Below are 18,765 nucleotides of genomic sequence, written 5' to 3' on the forward strand. Positions count from 1 at the left end.
AAATTCTAATACAAAATAATTTATTTATAAATTATTTAATATAATTATTTATTATTTAAATTATTTTTAAAAAAATTAAACTATTTATCTTAACTGAACCAAAAATATATAATATAATATCTAATTCCTAACCCCTTTCTTTGACCGATTACTCATCTGTTCCTTTCAAGGATATATCATCACTCTAATTTTTATCTAAATTTTGGTGAACGAACTACATAGAAATCACTCTGATCTATGAATTTTATTTTATAGTATTGTTATAAGTAATTATTATAACAATTGGCTTGTCTTGTTGTGTTATTAGTATTAAATAAATGTGTATTTGTAGTCGCAATTATTGTGGCTTGGAAAGTGACTTGTTTTGAATTTTAGTACACATTTTATTTATTTAATTATGTTTTGACTATGACATTTTAGTGAACATGACAGTTAGATCCGATCGAAAGTTCAAAGTTGCAATACAACCGCTACTATACATAAATTGATAATCAGAAGAAGATGAATATTCATTATTCTATATACTAGAACATATCATGAGGATGTAAATTTCTAGAACCTTGTAATATAATAATTAATTAAATTAATAATCTTGAGTGAAAAATTTGACTAACAAACCATCAAAATGTGTTGAGAAAGACTTTTAGTATATTTCTTTATTTTTTTCTTCCTTCTATTTGACTAATAATAAGAAGAAAAAAAACAAATAATTAATTTAGATGATAATTTAAAAAATAATAATATTTGAAAAAATAGGGGATCAATATATTCAAATGCATGATCCTCCTAGTACTATATATTTTATAACATATAATGTATTATTATTACTTAAATTTCAAGAAATTAAAGATAAAATGCATAACTTTAGTTTTTTATTAACAATTTTTTTAAAAAAAAAAAACTGATTTTACAAATACAAGAGAAAAAATTGTTTACTTTCTCCAACTTTTAGAGGAGGTGGCAATATAATTTTCCCCCCAAAATATTCAATTGTAGCTAGTGGCTCTTATGTAATCTTTGGTTATCTAAGACAAGCAAATAAGGACAAATATGGGTGGAATTTTATTCTTATTTATATTGAGAGCTGACTTAGTTCTAACAAAGTAAGTTGAAATTATTATTAGTAGGTTCCAAAATAAATCTAGTGACTGAAAAAAAAAAGAGATTATAAAAGAAATTAAAATTATTAAGCTTTGTAAGTTGTAACCCTAGTGACTCGCTCAACTGTTTCTGTTTGCATTTGTTTGGCATTTTATATTGCCTTTGTCATTAGGTTTTACCAACAATTTTAATATAAAATGACAAATAATTTCAGACTTTTTATTGCAAAAATAACTAAATCTATAGATATATTTAATGAGTTTAATTTTGGTACATTGATAGTGTAAAACGTTTTACAGTTTTACGCAATCGTGCAATTATATCTATTCTTCTGAATGACTGACTATTCGCGCAATTAATGTCAAAGGCAGTTATTTTTATTGATGTAGTGTTACATAATTAAATATACATGTAAAACTATTTTATACTAATAGTACATTAAAATTAAATTCATATTTAATTACTAATAAGTTTTATCTGATAACTTACATAAATTTCTTTGCCGATTATTTTGAATATGGTAGAGAAGAATTTATTTGTCACTCATCTACAAAGATTAAGATATATTTGTAAATTAAATTTGATGAAAGATTTAATTATCTTCGTCATAAAATATTAAAGACCTATTTTTTTTTCAACTTCAAAACATGAATATATGGAGATTGCACAAGTAGAGATTTTCAATTGTTCTTAAATCTTAATTCACAGGATGAAAATTCAAAGGTTGTTGATCCAATTCAAACTTTGGTTATTGGAAATTAATGAAATTTCTCCTGTGGTCTTTTTCTTTAAATTTCGCATTTTCGTTACCTAGCGATAATTCTACTACTCTGGCGTGATGGGAATATAATTAATTCTTACTTTCACTATTTTCCTATTATTTTTGTGGACCATTGAAAATATGATTATTGAATCGGCTTGCGACTTCAAATATAATAAAGTTTAAATTTTATGTACTAATAGTGAAAATAAATTTTGTATATTACATAAATAATTAATACCAAAAAATTAAAGCCATAAAATTAAAATATATAAGTTTGTGAGAGTCTTATATTGTCTAAACTCTAAAGAGAATTTTATATCTTAGCTTCCAGTAATAATAAATCTAAAAAAAATTGACAATAAAAACAAAATATATATAATGTGACAATAATTTTTATAAGAGGTAAAAACTAAATTGGTATTCGAAAAATTTTGGCGTTGACAAAATAGTACCTGACTTTTGTTATTGACAAAATAGTCTCTAAAAGATTTTAAAATTTGACAAACGTGTCCCCGAACTTGCCAGAGCAAATCTCCGATAAGCACAATGCTGACTTGGCCATCGTATTCTGGTGACCTGGCAAACCATTCCCTAAACCCTAATCACTTTCCCCTAACGCAAACTCCCCCTCCATCTCCCTCCCAATCGCAGCCCTCCCTCTACCCAATGCAACCCCCTCCCTCTTCCTCTCCATCGCAGCCCCTTTTTTCATCTCTCTCTCCATCACAGTCCCCTCCCCAATAATGCATACTCTCCCCTCCTTCTCCCTCCCCATCACAGCCCTCTCCCAAAGCATACTCCTCCCTTCCTCCCTCAACACCACCACTCGTAGCAACAATCACCTCAACATCAACAGCAAGCAACAACAACAATAACAACCCTAACACATACTTCGCTCTCTCCCCATTGCAGTAATAATCTTAACAGCAACAATAATCTCAACTGCAAGAGCACCATCAAGGATCACCGCTACCATCATCGAAGCCTCAACAAGGTCTGGAATAGCCGCATCCTCTCAACTCCTCAGTCTTTCTCTCTTTCTCTCTTTATATTTATATATGCATGTTATGTGTTTGTGTAAATGTCTGTGTGTGTGTGAATGAATATTATTATTGTTATTGTTATGGTCCTCCAAGAAGAGAAAAAAAAGAAGCAGAAAAAAAGAGAAAGAAGAACAAGCAAGGTTAGGTTCTGAATCTGCAGGTTCTTTTGTTGATTCTGTTTGAAATTTTGATGGTGTTGTTTCTGTTGTTATTGTTGCTTTTGCTACTGCAATTAGGAAGGCAGAGGAAAAAGGAAGTGTGCGTTGGGGAGAGGAGTTGCGATGGGAAGAGAGAGAGAGAAGGGGACTGCGATGGAGATGGAGTGTGCATTGGGTAGGGGAAGGGCTGCGATGGAGAAAGAGAGGGAGGGGGGAGTGTGTGTTGAGGAGGGAGGGGAAGGAGGGCTACGGTGGGGAGGGAGATGGAGGGGGAGTCTGCGTTGGGAGGAAGGGATTAGGGTTTGGGGGATGGTTTGCTAGGTCACTAAAATGCGGTGACCATGTCAGCATTGTGCTTGTCGGAGATTTACTCCGGCGAACTCGGGAAGACACTTGTCAAATTTTAAAATCTTTTAGGGACTATTTTTGTCAATAACTAAAGTTAGTTATTATTTTGTCAGCACCAAAATCTTTCGAATACCGATTTAGTATTTACCTCTTTTTATAATTATATAGTATAATAACATCATGAAAATAAATAAACATCATTATTATATATTATTATTAAAATTGTAATGGGGTATATAAATGATTACATTATTCTAATATAATATCATACTCTATTTAACTATACGGTTTACACGTTCCAAGTATATGATGATTTCCAAAATAAAGTAGTAAATATAAAAAGAGTAATACTCCAAATAGGTCTCCAAGAAATTTACGATCGGACAGATTTGTCTACAACAAAATTTAACTAAAATTTTGACTCTGATATTTTTAGTTATACACTAGATACGTCCCCATGGCAGTTTGACCCGGTCAGGACGTTCTACGTGGAGGTTAACGGGTTGACATATCAGGTTAACTACCACGTGACACCTTCAGGATAATTTAGTCCACATCCAAGTTGAACAAAACGACGTCATATTGGATCATGAGGCAAATGACTTCGTTTCGTGGAAGACAAATTCATCCCCACCATGGAACGCAGAGTTGCGAAACAGCAACGTTTTAAATGGGGGACCTATCTCTCTGTTCGAGGGGACCTATCTGCCTGATGATTATGCTTCTATTGGGACTTATTTGTTTGATAACATAATGTTAGGGGACCTATCTGACCTATAATTGGTGACATTACCCTTAAATATATTCATTGCTCTTTTTTGGTTTCATTGAAAACACATGTTGATGTATCTAGACCTGGTAGCTTACAAAATTCTAATCCTCCCTCTCATGACAATCAAATTGAAGATTCTCCTTCACATGTCACAAAAAAATATCTCAAGCAATCCTAAAGTATGCTAATTTTGAATGACTTAATGTGTATGTTGAACGATGGCTTGGAGGAGAGAGTGAAGCAGTTGGAGGATCTATTGTTGAAGAAGAATGAGGATAGCCAAGTTGTGAAGAAGCATACTGTTTTTGATTTGTTTAGGGGTATAATAATTGAGGGTATTGGTAGTTGTAGTTGTGTTTTGTATGTATGTGGTGGTTGTTTAGGCAAGTTTTAATCTGTGTTGATTATCAAATTGTTAGATTAAAATGTCTCATTATATTTAGATGGATATGCATGAAATCAATTGTGGTGAAATAGTATAAAAGAAACATGTTGCTTTTGGTTTGTTTCATCTATTTATCCCGGTGTTGGAATAAATTTGAACAATCTAGATGCTGTGCCACTGGTTGCAACTCCCATATTCTCAGCACTAACACTCTTCTGAGCCTTGGGCCTGATTACTGTTTACTTTGGACGTCTAAAAGGTTGTTGAGCCTGAAATTGACAAAATTATTATTAGGATGTTTCATACAGATTTCAACATACTCATTAAGTCATTCAAAATTAGCATACTTTAGGATTGTTTGAGACATTTTTTTTGTGAAATGTGAAGGAGAATCTTCAATTTGAGTGTTATGAGAGGGAGGATTAGAATTTTGCAAGCTACCAGGTCCAGATACATCAGCTTGTGTTATCAATGAAACCAAAAAAAGACAATGAATATATTTGAGGATTATGTCACCAATTATAGGTTAGATAGGTCCCCAAACATTAGGTTATCAGACAAATAGGTCCCTATAGAAACATAATCATCAGGCAGATAGGTCCCCTCGAATAGGTAGATAGGTCTAGTGGGGACGAATTTATCCTCCACAAAACGACGCCATTCGCCTCATGATCCAATACGACGTCGTTTTGTCCAACTTGGATGGGGACCAAATTATCCTGGAGGTGACATATGGCAGTTAATTTGGCACGTCAGTCCATTAACCTCCACATAGGACGTCTTGACGGCGTCAAACTGCCATGGAGACGTATCTGGTGTATAAATAAAAATGTCAGGATCAAAATTTTAGTTAAATTTTTTTGAGGACAAATCTGTCCAACTGTGAATTTTTTAGGGACCTATTTAGAGTATTACTCATATTAGAAAGAATCAATAATTTCCACCAAGGCCTAGCTAACCTTAAAGTTAAAATGTTTAAAAACAAAATATTGGCTTGGAAAAATATTAATCAATTTTGTTTGATTCTTTTTTAATTCTTGTGTCTTCCTATCTTTTAAGCTCTATACGTAATGGCTGATTTGTATATATCGACAACTATTACCCTAATATAAGATAGATAGATAGATAGATTGATTTAGATCATACCTAAAATGGTCTTTAATTGAAATTTTTAATTTGTCTCATATTAGTTTTTCACTTTTTAAAATGACTAAATATAATCTTTATTTTTAGAAACGTAAATTCTCGTTAGTTCAAAAGTTAACAGACGTTTTAACGTTATTGATGTGTGCAATTAAGTGCCAAATTGACATATTTTTTTGGGGGGTCATGGTAGCCAACACGACCTGACAGATACCCGAAGCCCACCCCACCCGGTTTCACATCCGAACGAAGTCTTAGCTTCTTCTCCAAACGCCATAGTTGGCTGCGCTGCGCGTTCCTCATCTTCAACCAAGCTTTGCCTCTCGTATTGGATCTTCCAATTATCTCTTCACGCTACTGCTGGTTGCTCCAACTTCATTGTCACGTGCTTCACCGTGATTTGACAGCTCTTCCTTTTTCAACTGTTGCGCCGCACTTGCACTTCGCATTCCCATCTGATGACTCCTAATTGGATTGAGGTCTGCTTCTCTGCTCTACTACGATAATGTTGTTGCGGTTATACATCGTATCCGCTCTCTGCCTCTGAAGATCCGGTTCGAGTCTTCCTTTGCAGTTCACCACTTCTCATCGGTTTGAGTGTGGTGCTAGGAGCTTTCTTCCATCGAAAAATGATGGCTCCCCCAAATGTGGAACTTGCTGCTACAATAATAAAGAAGGGCGACATCACCAGCTGCTGGAGAGAAGGTCACCAGAGATGATGGCAGTTTGTTTAACGACATCCTTCAAGTTAAAGGGCCTAATTGCAAAAAAACGACGTTGTATCGTGTTACAGTCTCTCTTCTTCAAATAAATTAAAGTAGTGGCGAAGAAGAAGAGAAGCATTAATGGGCCCCACAAATTTTAGGTTCAACACAATAATTTTAGCTATCATCTCGAATACGACAACGACACCAACAATGACTTCGAAATAATTTTTTTTTCAAAGCAACGATTTCAACTATCATCTCAAATTGAATTCTTACTAAAGTTTTGTGACCTGCATTATATATAATTCAAATTCAATGTTCAGATTATGGTTAATGGCCTTCTCTTTCACTCAACTTTCACTAGAGTTCTTATTTAAATTTTCTTGACTTCTATTACAACCACCTATCATGGCTCATGCATAAGAGCAAATAAGACAAGCTTCATAGATGAGATGATGAACAACAGAGAAGAGGAAATGAAGAACATACCAAGATAAATGATGAAGATGAACATTTTGGGATTAGGGCTTTATAAGTGTGAATGGATTAATTTGGATATTTTAACCAAATTTTAGACACCAATTTGAGTCGAACTTTTCGTGTGTCCACACCAGCATGCAGTTAATTGCAAGCTTGAAACTTAACTGTACACATTAGTTAAAACATCTTATAATTTTTGGACTAACAAAAATTCACGTTTCTGATAGAAGAAGATATATTTGGTCATTTTAAAAAGTGGCTGAGAGACTAATCGAAGGCAAGTTAAAAATTTTATGGACCATTTAATTAAGATACTCTCTCTCTCTTAATAAATAATTTTATAATATAATATTAAATTTTTTATAATTAAAAGATAAAGAACAAATCCGATCCTTAACTTATTAACCTCTAAAAAAAAATAAATATAACAACAAATTCTTTCTTTCGTAAGGTCGGTTATATGGATAAAACAATATTTATTGTGTCGTATCATATATCATGTCTATATTAGGATTGTTGACACATAAATCTCTTTTGATCACCTCATGTATAGGTTTTTCAAGTCTTCCTCTACTATTTGCCACCTATTCCCCTTCCATCACATGTCCAAATCACCTTTGGTGAGATTCTACCATCTTTTCTATAATGGCCGTTGCTTCAACCTTTTCTCTTATATATTTATTCCTTATTTTGTCCATATATGTATAGTCTCTCATCCATCTTAGCATCCTCATCTCTGCAGCACTTAATTTGTGTTCATGCTTACCCTTTACCATTCAACACTTTGTTCCACATATAATATTGTCGATCTAATAGAAGTGCAATAAAATTTTTCTTTAAGTTTTAGTCGTACTTTTTAATTATATATAAAATCAGATACATTCTACCATTTTGATCAGTTTGCTTGTATCCGTATTTTAAGTCCTTCTCAATTTTTTTATTATCTTGTATATAATACACTTAAGATACTTAAAATACTTTATTTGTAGTAGGATATTTTTTCAAATTCTACTTTTGCATTGTTATTTCTCTCTTATCTACTAAATTTACATTTCGTATATACCGTCTTATTGTGGTTTTATGTTCAACCTGTATTTCTCTAAAACTCTTTTATACAATTTTAACTTCTGATATATTTTTTTTGTTTAAAAGAAAGGATTTAAGTATTTTTTTTTTTTTATATAATTCTCTTGTGTCAAAAGATATGTAAACATACATTCTACTTATTAGACCTTAGTATAGTCATTGAGGGAGAAGTGTAATTGATGTATGCATTCACTCAAATGTTATTACCTTATTTTGCCTTTAATTAATTTTTTAGGGTTTAAGGTTTATATTTAGGAGGGTTCAAGTTTTTTATTTGTATGATACAGACATACAATAATTTGCTCTAAGATTATTGAAGGGACTACATTTTGCGTATGTGTTTAACAGCCTCTAAAAGTATGTTTTAAGACATGCTTAAAAAGCCAACAATTAGCCAGATATAAGAAAATTATCTTTAAAATTTAAATTCGAGACAATTAGAAAAAATTGCTTACCATATCACTCGACCAATTCAATATTAATTAGCGTATAACGATAATGCAAGTAATTAAAAAGTTTATTTTATTTCTCTTTGAAATTATTATCCTGTATTTGTATATATTAAGCATGAATGACATGACATTTTGACTTCTAACAATTATTCAAAAGATTCTTACAACATTGTTAGTTGCATTGTAATAATCCATGTTCTTTTCAATTTTTGTTTTTTAATGGGAAATGTCATAGTATAATGTATTGCATGCGCATTCATACAATGCAACAAAAAATTTTCTAGAATACATTATAAGAATGTTTCTTTTATTATTTGAAGGAAAATACGAGGCATATCATAGAAATTAAAGTCATCGCTCAAATATATAGTTAATTATCAATTAACTACACAACGAGAAGGAAAGTAATAAAGTCAATATATTAAGGTTTAATTACTATTTTGAATTCTATAGTTCATTAAATTTATAATTAAGTTTCTATTTTTTTAATTAAATTTTTATGTTATTTTTAATTTTATAATTAAATTATTTTTATGTGAAAAAAATTAAAATTAACATAACATTCTTTTTAAAAAATATATAATTAAATATTTAATTAAGTTCTAATTATGGATACTTTTAATTTGTGGATAAATATTCCGTTGATTCTAATATCTTTTACATTGGCAAAAACTTAATTACGAAATTAAAAATAACGTAGAGACCTAATTAAAAAATGAGAAAGTCTGGAGGACCAACACTTTTATTAAAATCTAGTTAGCACTTAACCAGTAAAAGAAAAGTGAGTACTCCCACATCATTTGATGAAATCTCACACTATTAAAAACACCAATGATAGCTAATTGATGGCTACAAATCACAAAATTTACTGGTCCTCTAACACTCTTCTTAAAAAAATTATAAAAATTTAATTACAAATTTAATAAAATTAAAAGAACCAATAGCATTATTAAACTTGACATTAAATCTCTAAGTGAAACTTCTATTCTATTTTATATAATTCAGTATTATTTATTGTTGTATGTTAAAAAAAAGGAATTGATTGAATTTCTCGACAATTGATGAAGCATTATTTCATTAAGATTTTTCTATTCTATTATTGTTGAAAGGTATCAGATCTTGAATATGATGCAAAGCTTCAGAGAGAGAGAGAAAAGGGAAGAATCGAAAAGAGAAGGAGAAAAATTTAGAATGTTATTGAATCAAGCTCTTGTGATGTTGGTTATTGTGGACTCACATACACTGTCATGTTTCTTCAAACACAAGGTTGGTGAGATAGCAACCTTGAGTTTGTCATAGCAATCAAGGAACAACGGGAAAGGAACTCCTTTGGTTAGGACATCTGCAAGCTAAGCAGATCCTAGACTATGGTTGATCCAAATGGTGCCCTTGTCTACATAGTCCTGGATGAAGTGGAGGTCCAACTTAAAATGCTTGGATTTAGAGTGAAGTATTGGATTAGCAGTCAGTAATACAGCACTTTGATTATCACAAAAGAGCTGAGGAGTAGCAGTTAAGGGGTATTGCAGCTCAGTTAGTAGGTTCCTGATCCAAACCACATCAGCCATAGCTATTGTCATGGATCTATATTCTGCCTCAGTGCTAGAGCGTGCCACAACAGTTTGCTTTTTGGATGACCACGAGACTGGATTGGGACCAACGAAGACACAAGTCCCACTGGTGGACTTGTAATCATCAGGGTCACTGTCCCAATCTGAGTCACAATAAGCCAGGATAGGCAGATTCCTCCCTTTCTTTAAATGCAAGCCATGAAGCAGAGTGCCACTCAGATATCGAAGAATGTGCTGTGCATCACCACCTTCCAATGGTCCTCATATGGGGACTGCATAAATTGACATACTCAATTTACTGAGTATAAAATTTCAGACCTGGTCATAGTCAGATACTGTAAGCTACCAACTACACTTCTGTATAGGGAAGGGTTATCAAAATGAGCACTCCCGGTGGCAGTGAGTTTCAGTATGGAGCAGGATTTGCAACCTTCCAGCCCTGCTTTCTTCAGTATATCCTGAATGTATTTGGTTTGTAAAAGGGAGAGACATCCATCTGCTGTCTTGATAACCTACACGCCAAGAAAATAATGCAAGTCCCCAAGGTCTTTGAGAGCAAAGTTGAGATTGAGCTGCTGAATGACTTGACTAATGGCAGAGCGAGAGTCACCAGTGAGAATTATGTCATCAACATAGACAAGTGCATAAAGCCTGGACTGAGGGGTAATTTGTGTAAAGAAGGAAGTATCTGATTTGGTGGGGGTGAAGCCCAAGCGCTTGAAGGCACCCAATAGTTTTACATACCAGATCCGAAGGGCCTATTTTAGACCATAGAGAGCCTTGGTCAGCTTACAAACCAAGATTCCATCTCCCTGCTCATAGTCCTTTGGCTGGGACATATACACATCTTCAAATACGTCACCATTCAAGAATGCGTGTTTGACATCCAACTGCTTGATAGACCAGGAGTATGCAAGAGCAAGAGACAACATAATGCGAATCGAAGCGGCTTTCACTACGAGACTGATCGTTTCCTTGTAATCTAGCCCTGGTCTTTAATGAAAATCCTGAGTAACCAACCTGGCTTTATATTTGTCAATGGATCCATCAGCATTGTACTTGATATGAAACACCCACTTGCTACCAATAGGCTCCCAATTTGGTGGCAATTTCACCACATTTCAGGTGTGGTTCTGCATGAGAGCAGAGTACTCAGCATCCATGGCAGCTCTCCATTTTGAATCAGAGAGGGCTTGCTTCACTGAGGTAGGCTCAAATTGAGCATGAAGGGCTCGGGGCTTAAAAATGCCCAATTTACCTCTCTTAAATATGGGATAACTATTCTGAGTCACATGGTTGATAGATGGAGGTAAGACATTTTCAAAAAATTGAGTGGGGATGGGGACGGCTTGAGCAGCAGGTGCATCTAAGAGTGTAGTTGTTGGGGGGTCAAATTCACACAATGAGGTATTTGAGGGTGAGAGTGTTTGGAGAAGTGAGGAATTAGTAGGAGGTTGGTGAGTGGTGTTAGTGGATAGACATGGAGAAAAAGAAGGAGTGACTGTTATGTGGAAGGTTGATGTTGTAGCAAAAGAGGAGCAAAAGGGGGAAGATAGGGAATGGTGGAGAATGAGGGATTGTCATCAGAGGCTCTGGTGATTTTGGGTGCAGGCTGAAATGAGGGAATTGAGTCCTTGAAAGGAAATTGAGTCTCATCAAAGATCACATTTCTAGTTATCACAACCTTTTCGGATGACAAAGGCACTTGTATCTTTTTTACAAATTTTCATAGCCAAGGAACACTACTGGTTCAGATCAAAACTGAAGCTTGTTGTGGTTATACAACCTCAAGTGAGGATAGCACAGACAACCAAAAACTCTTAAAGGCATCATAGGGAGGCTTCTTGCTAAACAGAATCTCCATTGGTGTTTGGTTTGGTAGTGTAGGCGTTGGTAGTGCATTGATCAGGTAGACAGCAGTTTGGAAGGCTTTACCCCAAAACTTTGTTGGCATTCCAGCTTCAACCAAGAGTGTGAGTTCCATCTCAACCACGTGGCAGTGCTTACATTCAGCATTGCCATTCTGTTGAGGAGTGTGAGGGCAGGAGAACCTGTGAATCACTCCACGAGACTGCAAAGAATTTAACAAACTAACATATTCAGGTGCATTGTCACTTTGAAGCATTTTAAGCCTTATATCTAATTGTAATTCTACTATTTGCTGAAAATGATTAAACACTGAATTGAGTTGAGATCTAGTTATTAAAAGGTAAAGCCAAGTGTATTTAGAGAATGCATCAATGAAGTTTACAAAATAGACATTTTCATTAGAGTAAAGGGAGGGAGCTGATCCCCAAATATGAATAAACTAGTTGTTATGGAGCTGTGTACACTGTCTTGGAATCAATAAAGGGTAATTGGTGTAATTTTCCTGAACATCAAGAAGAACAAACAGACTTAGGAAGTGAAATTGACTTGTTACACCTTTGCAAGACTGCAGAGAGGACTTTATTTGAAGGGTGGCCTAAACGATCATGCCACAGTAAGGAACCACTAGCTGGTTCAATATTTGTGAAAAATGCAGCAGCTACTTCAACACTGCTTTAAGTATTTTCAAGGTTGAAATTTAGAAAGCGGTAAAGACCTTTATCAACAACTCCCTTGAGAACAACTTCTCTAGTTTCCTATGATTTAACACAGCAACAATCATGATGAAATTCAAAATAAATATTGTTATCACAGCAGAATTTATAGACACTCATAAGGTTCTTGGTGATATTTGGTACATGTAAAAGTTTCTGCAATAATAATTTTTTACAACTCAAATCAGTTTTAATTAATGCATTTCAAACAAGATTGATATGCAAACTTGTACCATCCCCAGTTATAACTCGCTCATGACTTGCAAAATCTGCTTGATCAGTCAAATTTGTTGCATCATATGTCATGTGATGAGTGGCTCTAGAATCAAGATATTAGTCTTGATCTTGAATAGGTGGTGAATTGGTCAGAACATTGCTTAAGTTGGCTCTTGGAGCTATATTTTTTTGAGAGGTAGATTTAGCATTGTCTGCCCCATTATATCTATACCAGAAGTGAACTGTAGTATGGCCTGATTTGCTGCAGAGCTAACACTGAGTTCTTGAGGGCTGGCCTCTATTTTCTTCCTATCCTATTCTTTGCCTTGCATCATAATTTCTGGATTTAGCATACTGACCTCTATTTCCTTCATATCCGCTTCCTAGCCTTGTATTATAACTTCTGAATTCAGCATAGTTTCTATCATAATTTCTGTTTTTACCATAGCCTCGACCATAGCCTCCTCGCATTGTTCTGCCACCATACATGCTTCTTGAACCTCTGAATGCAACTCTGAAACGCCCTCTAGTGCCTTCTCTACTGTTGTGATAGGCTAAATTTGCTTGTATAAATTGCGCAGACTTTTTGTATCTCTCTAACATGCTTTCATGAGATAACAATACTGCTTCCAGCTCAGGAATCGTGATTCCTCCAAGTCTTGTTACAATTGATATGATTAAAGGCACAAATTCTTCAGTTAAACTGTGTAAAATAGCATTCATGTCATCATCATCTTTTACCTATTCACCAACCAAGATTAGTGCATCAACTATACTTTTTATCTCCAGTAAATACTTGCTCACCGAACCAGAGATCTTGATCGAGTTGTGTCTGTTCTTGAACTGAATCACTATTGCCTTGATGTGAGAAGAAAAATAAGCTTCTAGTTGCTTCCAGACTTGATACGTGAACACACACCCAACTATTCTTGTTGTAAATGGTTTGGTCATCAATGCAAGCAACTAGGACTTCAACAGTGCATCATGTCTCTTCCATCGCGTATACTCAGGATTGATAGATTCAGAACCAGCAAGATACATCATTAGAATGTTCTCACTAGTGAGATGATCAAGGAGTTCATTTCCTTCAACTGTTGATTCGACTTGATCCTTTCATTGCAAGAAGTTATTTTCATCAAGCTTTATTAAAATCGGTATTTCTATAAAAGTGTTCGATTGTGCAGCAAAAGCCATGGTTTTTAGATCAAGGCTCTGATACCATAAAAGGTATCAGATCTTGAATCTGATGCAAAGTTTCAGAGAGAGAGAGAAAGAAAGAATCAGAAAGAGAGGGAAAAGAGTCTAGAATGTTATTGAATCAAGTTCTTGTGTACAGTTATAGTTAGGGTATATATACAGTAGCTAAGCATAACCAATAATTGTTAATTAGGCATAACTGTCCAACAACTATTCTTCTAATTTATATAGTCTACATATTCATCTATATTGGCTATTGAGAACTCACATACACCATCAATTATATTATTATTAGCATATTTTTATTTTCTTAATCATCGTCTTATTGTAAACCCGGAAATAAAAGCAATTGGTTAATTAAGAACTGTTTTGATATTAGTAGAATAATATCCAATGCCATCCGTCTCTCATTTAAATAAAAAATAAATATTAGATTATATTAAATAGAAATAAAGGAAAATAAATTTATTTAATCATGTGCCAAAATCGTAATAAAAATAAATAAATAAAATAAAATAAAAATAAAAAGTACTTTTGTAAAATTATTTTTATATTGAAAAAATTCGCCACAATTAGTTTCAAGTCGTCACCTTTCCTAATAAAATATTAACGCTTTCAACTGTAGCTATTTATTTTCTGTCACATGCTCAAAAACTACATGAAACTAATTATTGGAGCTAGATCTATCTATGGCTATTCTACAGAAAGTGGAAGTCTTATTTTGCACGTGTATATGATACAGAAATTTGTTTTGGCCTTTTATATATTATTTTTATAAATATTTTTCCCATTTGTAATTATTGATGATTTTTATTAGTCACAAAATGATAATGTATAACATGTTTTAGGTTTAATTTATCATTTTTTGTCTCATCAGTTGGATTAGAGAAGTTAGGTACCAACGTGAAAATTAATTAAAACCATAAGCAGATTAATTTTTTTAAGTAACAATTTTAAATTTAAATTTCTGAAAATAAAAAATTTGATCATTGGGAAACCTCGAACATGAAATTTTTATTTGGTTTTTAATATATTTTTTGTAGTGAAATTTATTAGTCTCGAACATGTTTTTATTCTTAAAAAAAAAGATAAATAGACTTTTAATCTTTATTGCAAAGACAATTAAATTTCCCACGTAATTTAATTGATTAAGAATACATATACATTTTCTTTTTCGAATTCGGCATAAAAGATTTATATGTCTCTCATTTAAAAAAGTTAAAAACTTTCGTATTTGTAATAAGTTTAGTGGATGACTTAGTTTGTGAAAAAAATGCTTTTATGTTTTTTGTTCTTGTTTTTTAAGAAAAAATGTATGTTCTTTTATCATGACCAAGAAGTGATCATTTTGTTTTTGGTTTATTTTATGTGCTTTAATTTTTTTTTTAAGTGATCATTTTCTTTTTGGTTTATTCATATGTTTTTTTTTTCGTTTTATTTCGCTTTCTTTATATATGTGTTGTAGTTCTTCCAACTTAGTCAATGAAAAAAGGGTTACGAAACACTGTTTACATACCTGCTAAAATAAATTTAGGGTGCGTTTGATTTGCGTTTTTATTTTTAATATTTTTTTGTTTTTAAATTTTATAAAAAAAAGTAAAAATAATAAAAATAATAAAATTTTATTTTTTATTTTTATTTTTTATTTTTATTTTTTTTTACAAAATTTAAAATACAAAAAATACTAAAAAATAAATATAAAAAATAAAAATATAAATCAATGGCACCCTAAAGTTTCTTCAAAACCTTCTTAACTTGAAACTTGAAAGCTTCATTCGATGTATATTGCGTGTCGGTTGTATAATTGACATTGCAAAAGTCAGCCATTTTTATATATAAATTTTAATTTTAATGCCTTCAGATAAAATTAGTCGGCCCCCAAAAATATTGAACACTTCTCATTATTGTTCCTACTTTAATTAATACTTATTCAAATTAGGCATATAATTAGAACTATCATGTGTTTTATTTTAGGTTTAATTATTTTAAAAGTATTTATAATTTTACGAAAACCTTATTAATTAGTTTGGGTTTTATATAGTTTAAAAAATTATAATTAACTGTTATATTAGATAAAAAAATTCAATTAGGTTTTTTAAATATTTTTGTTAAAATATTTTTTTTTGTATTTGATATAGGATGAATTATAATTTTTTTAAATAATTGTATTTTTCACTTTTTTTTCCATGAAAAATAACAATTAGCTTAATAAGTATTTATTATTTAATTGTAACTTTTATCTAGTATAGAGAACTATTTATAAATTTTTAAACTGAATGACTTAACTAATTAAATAAAAATGTGATAGAACTCTAAAAATTAACAGTTAACCTTTATTTTATGGTAACATATTCTTTTGGCATTCATACTTGTTTAATAAACTTTTCATGATATTAAAAATACATTCTAATTAAAAAACTAAAAAAATTACTTTAGTTTTGCAAGAAATGTGTATTATTAGTGTAAAAATTTAACTCAAATCCAATTATATTGTATACTGTTACATACCTAAAAGTAATTGATTATTATTAATTCATTATATATCATAAAAATCTTACAAATATTATTGATAATGTAAAACTAATTGTTTGTGCATAGTAATTAGGGTTTAGTTAAATCCTAATAACACATGTTAAAGTTATTAGTTAAAAAAATTATAAAAAATATTTAAAATTTAATTTTCAATGTATTTATTGATAATTATTGTAATAAAAAAATTGCAAATTTTTATTAATAATATAATAGTCTTAACATGTACCTTAAATACATATACTATTAAAATCCTAATATATAATTAATTAAACGAATTAACCTGTCATTTGACTTTGCAATTTACACGTACCTAAAAGTAAAAACAGCAAATAATAAATGAATTAATAGCAATTATATAAGGGCACGTGAAGGTTATAGCTTTGGTCATAAACCAACAACTAAAGATTTTTCATTAATATCATATCCTATGACGAAGGGAACTTTTGGGTTTTGGCTTTATGATGAGTGGCTTTAATTTTCAGAGACTTTCTCCTTCGAACCAATTTTTAATTATTCTTTAATTATGAATATTAAATGAATAATGAATGAATTAGTTCTGCGCATTATTATTGATCAGTATTAAATTATTAATCAATCTATATATTTAATAGAAAACAATAGTTTAATTTTGAAGTAATAATATATAAATAATTTTATAGTGACAGTAGTACATGAAAATTAAATTTTAAAAACAATGCTGAATAAAATAGTAGAATAGTCAACGAATTCAAACTTATTAGGTGTGGGTGAGTTTGAATGTTTGCTACTTGCTAGGATATCACGTTCATATATTTTCAATGAAGCCTTATGTATATTATTGGTAGATAGAGTAATAAAATATTGATTATTGTTAATTTAATTCTATAAATAAACATTTGTGTGACATAATTAATTAAGTAGTTCGATACAATGATATCATGTTTCTCTTGTTTAGATCCAGTGAAATCCGAAACACATCATTGATCATTAGTACTTAATTTTAGTATCAATTATATTAGCAGCGAAGACAAATATAGTAGATATTTTAGGTTTGATTATTAGTGTTTGATTATTAGGTTTGATTATTAAATAAGTTGTTACTCATTTCAAAAGTATAAGTTAATAAAAAAAAATATTAATGATTATATTTTTTTATTTTTTTTCAGGTAAATTTTTTTTTTTTTAGTTTGTTTGATTTTTGTATAGTCATTCTTTTTTTATTTATTTATCTTATATTATTTTTTACTTTTAGAATTTATCAAGAATCAAAAACTCTTAATATTTTAGATACATAATTTTGATACCATGTCATTAAATTATTTATTTCAAAAACTTAAAAAAATTAAATAAATTCAAAAGAAGTTTTTATTTGAAAAAAATATTAAAAATATAATCATTAATATTAAATTTTTTTATTAATTTAAACTTTAAAATGAGTAATTTCATGATAACTTAACGAATGGTATAATTGATTTAATTTAATATTTATATATATCGCACTCTCTGATCTCTCGAGTTTTAAGTGAGCTAACTTTTAATTTTTACCACCTAAACCAAGAAAATCAAACCTACTAATTACATACATACTATATATTGTGAACTTTTATTAGGTTTGAGTTACAAAAAGGTACAAGTTAATTAATATAATAAGGTCAAGGTAATAAATATAATAAGCTTGTGTATTTGTTGTTGTTTATTAATAGTTGTTATTATAAAATTATTTATTTAAAAATTTAAACTATTGGATAGAGATATATGAATAATATATCACACATACATCTAATCTTTTTTAAATTCGCATAAATTTTTAGATATTTTTTTTTGTTTTTCTTATATTTAACATTGTTTTTAACATTCAAGAGGAATAAAATTTTAAATCTTTTTATTATTGAAATGTTAATACTTTATCATAAAATTCAACTAAGAAATTAATTTTTTTCACTCAATGTCAACCAATTTTTAAAATTATTTTTTATTCCAAATTATAAATCTCAAATTTTAAATTTTAAGTTTTAAATTCTAAATTCTAAAATTTTTAGAAAATAAAATTAAAAAGTTTTATAATAAAAATTAACTAATTTTTTTATCAAAAATAAAAAATTATTACTTAAATAAAAGTTGGGTCCATGCTGAACTTCAATACGAGGATGAAATAAAAAAATTTCAGAGAAAAAAAAAACTAAACATTTATAAAAGGCAAAAAGATAAATTTAATAGTAAAAAAGAAAAGTAATATTTTTCATTTATATT

Source organism: Arachis duranensis, chromosome 7, assembly GCF_000817695.3.
Source record: "Arachis duranensis cultivar V14167 chromosome 7, aradu.V14167.gnm2.J7QH, whole genome shotgun sequence".
Classification (NCBI taxonomy): domain Eukaryota; kingdom Viridiplantae; phylum Streptophyta; class Magnoliopsida; order Fabales; family Fabaceae; genus Arachis; species Arachis duranensis.